Below are 7,402 nucleotides of genomic sequence, written 5' to 3'. Positions count from 1 at the left end.
ATGGGTATTTCCATGTAGTTCTGATTGAGGCCCTTCCTTGCTGCTTTATATGGTTGTTGAAGCAATGTTACCACCTTGTCCCAAACATGAAGATGGATTTACCCCAAATGTACAGTTAAAATTGTGCCATCTTGGGGCTGTGTTGTGGATTAAACTGCCACCTGTGATACTGGCATCCAATATGGGCACCGATTTGAGTTCTGGCTGCTTGACTTCTGATCCAGCTCCCTGCTAATGTGCCTGGGAAAGCAGTGGAGGATGGTCCAAGTGTTTAGGCCTCTGCACTCACATGGGAGACCCGAAAGAGGCTTCTGGCTTCTGTCTGGCCCATTCCCGGCTATTGCAGCCATTTGGGGAGTGAATCAGTGGATTGTAGCTATCTCTCTGTCTCACCCCCTCTCCAACTGCCTTTCAAATAAATAAAATAAATTTTTTTTAAAAAAATTGTGTCATCTTGATTTGTTACTAGTTTTCAAGTGCTATCAAAATATTTGAAAGCTATTTTGCATTTCAATATGTTAGACAATGTGACCTGCCAACTAATAAGCATTCTACTCATGTATTCATTAAGTTCATTGATAAAGCAGAATGGACTGCACAGTGATCAGAGATCCCTCTCCATTATGAACCACAATTCAACTATGTTTTCATCCAACTTCCATTCCTTCATCTTGCCTATAAAATAGCAAAGAAAATTATTTTTTAAATTTTAATTAGTTTTTAACAGATTCAATATGACTTGTAAATACAATTCTAAGAACATAATGATGTTACCTTTCTCCCTCCCTCCAACCCTCTACCTCCCTCTCCCACCCTCCATCCTTTTCCATTTCTTTTTTTTTGGTTTTTGTGATAACATTTTAAAATCTACATTACAGTAACATGGCTTAATACTTCACAGAATAAGAAGTTTAACAAGTAGAAGACAAAAACCTCCTAGTTTAATGGGAAAATAGACAATGACTATAAACAAAAACTGAATGAAAAAATGACCACTTCACCCATATACAGTAAAGTTGAAAGAAATCACAAATAATTAAAAGTACAGTGGTATAACATTCTTTAGCACTGGTTTCACAAAGGTATAAAACAAAGTTTTGCAAAACTATATTTGCAGCAATACTGATATGCACAGGCATTTCTTTTTGCTTCCTTTTTTTTTCTTTTTTAAAATTTAGCTCCCTCATATAAGGGAGAACATGCAGTATTTGTACTTGTGGTTGAGTCTTACTTCACTCAACATGATGTCCTCCAGTGGCATCCATTTTGCTGCAAGTTGCAGAATTTCATTCTTTTTTTTATAGCTGAATAATACTACATTGTGGATAGATACAGCATTTATCATTGATTTGATGATGGACACCTTGGCTGATTCCAAATTTGGCTATTGTGAACAGTACTGCTACAAACATGGTGGTAACAGGGATCATTTTATACACTGTGTTCAAGTCTTTTGGGTATATACCCAGTAGTGGGATTGCTGGATCATACGGCCAGGCTATTTCTAGTTTTTAACAGAAATCTCCACAGTTTTCCACAGTGTCTGCACTAATTTACATTCCCACCAACAGATTGTAAGTCTTCCCCTTTGTCCACATCCTCCCCAGCATTTGTTATTCTGTTTTGGATTTTAGCTATTCTTACAGAAGTGAGGTGATATCTCATTGTGGTTTTGATTTACATTTCCCTGATGGCTAGTGATGTTGAGCATTTTTCATATATTTGTTCACCATTTGTATTTCTTCTTTTGAGAACTGTCTATTGAAGTTCTTTGCCCATTTCTCAACTGGATTCGTTGCTTGATAGTATATTTCCATTCCGAAGTATCTTTATTGATTTTCTGTCTGGGTGATCTGCCCATTGATGAGAGTGAGGTATTGAAGTCACCCACTATTATTGTTTTGGGGTCTATATCTCCCTTTATGTTTAATAGTATTTTCTGTATATATTTGGGTGGTCTTGTGTTGGGTACATATTATTTCACGATTATTATGTCTTCTTGCTGAATTGATTCTTTTTTCAAAATATAATGTCCTTCAGAAAGCTGAGCACCCATTTATGGTTGTGAGTTACTCCCATCCTATCAACCTATCATGGGCTCTAGGGCTTAAACTGCCAAGGCGGAACACCCACAGGAACCTGTCGCTGGAAACAACTCTGCTCTCTCCAGGGACAGGGCAGGCTTGCAGGGGGGTAGAGAGGGGATCCCCTGTACCCCATGAATAGGAGTTTTGCATGCTATGATTTTGGGAATCTTGTGCCTGAATGAGGGTGCATGGGGTGTATCTCAGTCTCTATATAATCACTGTATACGGTGTCAGAGGCTCAGAGCTCCCTGACTGCCTAGGGTGGGTCATTACTGAGGGATCCATGCTCATACTTAGGACTGTGTGAGGGCAGACCCTTTGTGTGGTTCCTGTGTCAGCATGGGTAAGGGATGTACCCACTATGGGCTAACCATGAGCACTGATCTCCTTAGAAGAGTGGAGGTGCAAGCTGACTTACCTCAAATGGTAGAGTTAGAAACATACCAGGGGATTCCAATTCAATCCCATCAAGGTAGCATGTACCAATGCCATCTCACTAGTCCCGGTGATCAATTTCTGTTCACAATTGATCATAATGATAGGACTAAGAGCCAAAGGGAGCACATAAACAAGACTAGTATCTGATAGAATCAAAAAGGGAGAGAACGATCCAACATGGGGAGCGAGATACACAGCAGACCCATAGAATGGCAGATGTCCTAAACAGCACTCTGGCCTCAGAATCAGCCCTTAAGGCACGCGGATCTGGCTGAAAAGCCCATGAGAGTATTACAGGCATGGAAAGCCAAAACACTCTGGCAAAAAAAAAAAAAAAGCCAAACCTAAATGAAAGATCTCTGCGAGTGAGATCCCAGTGGAAAGAACAGGTCATCAAAGAAGGAGGTACCTTTCTCTGAAGGGAGGAGAGAACTTCCACTTTGACTATGACCTTGTCTAAATATGATCAGAGTTGGCAAACTCAAAAGTCTTCCATAGCCTTGGCGACTCATGACAAGAGCCTAGGGTGATTACTGATGCCATAAACAAGAGTGTCAATTTGTTAAGTCAACAACAGGAGTCACTGTGCACTTACTCCTCATGTAGGATCTCTGTCCTTAATGTGCTGTACATTGTGATTTTATGCTATAACTAGTACTCAAACAGTATTTTTCACTTTGTGTTTCTATGGGGGTGCAAACTGTTGAAATCTTTACTTAATATATGCTAAACTGATCTTCTGTCTATAAAGAGAATTGAAAATGAATCTTGATGTGAATGGAAGGGGGGAGGGAGAGGGAAAGGAGAAGGTTGCAGGTGGGAGGGAAGTTATGGGGGGGGGAAGCCACTGTAATCCATAAGCTGTACTTTGGAAATTTATATTCATTAAATAAAAGTTAAAAAAAAGAAGAGTGGAGGTGAGGTTGTGATTATGCCAACAGGCATGATCATACCCTCCCCCCTGCTGATACTAAAGGAGTTCTATCACACCCAACTTGGGTGTCACCCTGGATTGTCACCCCACTCTTGAGCACTGACCAGAGTTTCCTAGCCCCACTGAGCACATGCCTCTGGATATTCACTGAAAGAACAGACACTCTACTAAGCCACAGAGTTCAAAGATAAAACCTATCAAAGGAGAAAGCCAATAAGTATTTCTAAAAATGCCTAAAAATAAACGCAGAAATTCAAGAAATAAGAACAAGGAAGACGGCTTCGGCAGCTGCGGGTTACGGTGCAGACATGGCCAAGTCCAAGAACCACACCATGCACAACCAGTCCCGAAAATGGCACAGAAATGGCATCAAGAAACCGCGATCACAAAGATACGAATCTTTGAAAGGGGTGGACCCCAAGTTCCTGAGGAACATGCGTTTTGCCAAGAAGCACAACAAGAAGGGCCTGAAGAAGATGCAGGCCAACAATGCCAAGGCTATGGCTGCGCATGCTAAAGCTATCAAGGCCCTGGTCAAGCCTAAGGAAATAAAGCCCACGATCCCGAAGGGTGTCAGCCAGAAGCTCGATCGGCTTGCCTACATTGCCCACCCCAAGCTTGGAAGGCGTGCCCGTGCCCGCATTGCTAGGGGTCTCAGGCTATCCCGGCCACAGACCAAGGCAAAGGCCAAGACTGAGCCCCAAATCAAGGGCAAGGTCAAGGCTCAAATCAAGGCCCAAGCTCAAGCTCAAATCAAGAGCAAGGGCAAAGGCAAGGCCCAGGTTGAAACCAAGCCCAAGGCCCAGGCCGAAACCAAACCCAAGGCTCAGGCCCAAGCCAAACCCAAAGCTCAGGCCCAAGGCAAGCCCAAGGCCCAGGCCCAAGCCAAACCCAAGGCTCAGTCCCAAGCCAAGCCCAAGACCCAGGCCCAAGCCAAGCCCAAGGCTCAGGCCCAAACCAAGCCCAAGGCCCAGGCCACACCTGCAGCCCCAGTTCCGGCTCAGGCTCCTCCCAAAGGTGCCCAGCCCCCCGAAAAGGCTCCCTAGTAACAGCCTTTGCCTGACAATGCAAGGGCAGAAGGACTGGTATGACCCCTGGGCTGCTGTCTGCGTGGGGCTAGTGTCCTCCTGTGCTGTTTGTACAAATAAACCCGAGACAGGGAAAAAAAAAAAAAACAAGGAAGACAACATGACTCCCCCACTTCAATTTTAGATTGTGAAGATGAAGAGATTGATCTAGTGCCTGAAAAAGAATTCAGAATGATCATAGTTACTCAGAAGAAATGAGGAGCAAATTCATGAGTTAAAGAATTCCATATATGTCATGGAGGAAATTTTTGCTGTAAGATTGAGATTTTGAAGAGAAACCAAACTGAACTATTAGAAATGAAGAATTCAATATGTCAAATAAAATACACAGTGGAAAGCCTTAACAGACTTGGTGAGGCAGAAGAAAGAATATCAGAGTTAGAAGACAAATCTTTGGAAATTTGTCAAACAAAAAGAAGTAATTAGAAAAATTAAAAACAATGTTGGAAATTTATGAGATACTATCAAATGACCCAACATACAGGTCTTAGGAGTCACTGAATGTCTGGAAAGAGAGAATGGAATAGAAGGCCTATTCAGTGAAATAATTATAGAAAACTTCACTTATCTGGAGAGAGATAGGGACATCCGCATATGGAAGTACATAGAACTCCCAATAGACTTGACCAGAAAAGACCTTCACCAAGATACATTGCAGTCAAACTTTCAACAGTAAAACCTAAAGAAAGGAGTCCAAAATGTGCACGAAATGCCAGATTACTTTCAGAGGACCTTCGATTAGACTGACAGCTGATTTCTCATCAGAAACCCTACAGGGTAGGAGAGAATGGAGAGACATGGTCCAAGTCTTACAAGAAAAAAAAAAAAAAAACTGTCAAACTGTCAACCCTGAATACTGTAACCTGCAAAGCTTTCATTTATGAATTAAAGTGAAATAAAGATCTCCCATAAAAAACAGAAAATGACAGAATTTGTCACCACTCATCCAGCCTTACAAATGATGTTAAAGAATGTGCTACACAAAGCAACACAGACAGAGTGTCATCATCAAAAAAGAATGTGACAGCAGAAAACACCCTAGTAAAAGTACAAAAGAAATTCAAAGCAAAGAATAGGAATATTTGCAGAAAAATGGCAGAGCCAATTCGTAAAATATTAATAGTAACCTTGAATGTAAATGCCCTAAATTCTCCAATTAAAAGTTACAGACTGGCCGGCGCCGCGGCTCACTAGGCTAATCCTCCGCCTTGCGGCGCCGGCACACCGGGTTCTAGTCCCGGTCGGGGCGCCGGATTCTGTCCCGGTTGCCCCTCTTCCAGGCCAGCCCTCTGCTGTGGCCAGGGAGTGCAGTGGAGGATGGCCCAGGTGCTTGGGCCCTGCACCCCATGGGAGACCAGGAAAAGCACCTGGCTCCTGGCTCCTGCCATCGGATCAGCGCGGTGCGCCGGCCGCAGCGCGCCGGCCGCGGCGGCCATTGGAGGGTGAACCAGCGGCAAAGGAAGACCTTTCTCTCTGTCTCTCTCTCTCACTGTCCACTCTGCCTGTCAAAAAAAAAAAAAAAAAAAAAAGTTACAGACTGGCTAAATGAATTTAAAAAGCAATACCTAACTATTGCTGCTCTCAAGAAACACCTCACCAACAAAGATACATGTAGACTGAAAGTAAAAGGATGGAAAAAGATATACCATGCTAATGGGAAGCAAAAAAGAACAGGTATAGCCATCCTAATATCAGACAAAATAGATTTTAAATGGAAACTATTAAAAGAGACAAAGATGGGCACTATGTAACAACTAAGGGATCAATTCAACAGGTCGATGGGGCTATAATAAATGCATATGATGCAAAGCTAGGGCACCTGGCTATTTAAAACAAATGTTAATGGATCTAAAGGGAGGGACGCATCAACTCCAATATAATAATAATGGGGGACTTCAACAATCCACTTTAATCAATGGACAGATCAACCAGACAGAAAAACAAAAGAACAGAACTAACCTACTCAATGGACCAAACATACCTAATTGTATCTCTAGAAAACATACAAATGCATGAAGACTGAACAGCACACTCCTGAATGAATAGTGGGTCATAAAAGAAATCAACAGGGAAATAAAAATTCCTGGAAATGAATGAACATGACAAATCAACATATCAAAACTTATTGGGATACAGCAAAAGCATTGTTAACAGGGAGGTTTATGGCAATTAGTGACTACATTAAGAAAATGGAAAGCCTTCAATAAATGAGCGATTAATGCATCTCAAGGTCCTAGAAAAACAAAAAAACCATATCCCAAATTAGGCGGCAGAGAGAAATAATTAAAATTAAAGAAGAAACAAATTGAAACAAAAAATACTACAAAATTTCAGTGAAATGAAGAACTTTTTTTTTTTTTCGAAAAAGTAAACAAAATTGATACACTACTGGTGCAACTAGCAGAAAAAGAGGGAGAAGACACACATCAGTAAAATCAGAGATGAAAAAGGAGATGTTGGGCCGGCGCCGTGGCTCACTAGGCTAATCCTCCGCCTAGCGGCGCCAGCACACCGGGTTCTAGTCCCGGTCGGGGTGCCGGATTCTGTCCCGGTTGCCCCTCTTCCAGGCCAGCTCTCTGCTGTGGCCCGGGAAGGCAGTGGAGGATGGCCCAAGTGCTTGGGCCATGCACCCCATGGGAGACCAGGAAAAGCACCTGGCTCCTGGCTCCTGCCATCGGATCAGCACGGTGCGGTGCGCCGGCCGCAGCGCGCTGGCCGCGGCGTCCATTGGAGGGTGAACCAACGGCAAAGGAAGACCTTTCTCTCTGTCTCTCTCTCTCACTGTTCACTCTGCCTGTCAAAAAAAAAAAAAAAAAAGAAAGAAAAGAAAAAGAAAAAAAAAAGAAAAAGGAGAT

The 7,402-nt window shown here is 42.6% G+C and overlaps 1 pseudogene; it reads left to right on the top strand.

The window, feature by feature from the left end:
* Positions 1-3,743: 3,743 nt before the first annotated feature.
* Positions 3,744-4,634, top strand: LOC100352539 (large ribosomal subunit protein eL29 pseudogene; annotated as a pseudogene).
* The last annotated feature ends 2,768 nt before the right edge of the window (positions 4,635-7,402 follow it).

This window comes from Oryctolagus cuniculus, chromosome X, assembly GCF_051225735.1.
Source record: "Oryctolagus cuniculus isolate XC-2025 breed Fujian yellow rabbit chromosome X, ASM5122573v1, whole genome shotgun sequence".
Taxonomy (NCBI): domain Eukaryota; kingdom Metazoa; phylum Chordata; class Mammalia; order Lagomorpha; family Leporidae; genus Oryctolagus; species Oryctolagus cuniculus.
Note: the sequence above shows the minus strand (reverse complement) of the source record. Positions and strands in the feature narration are given on the sequence as shown.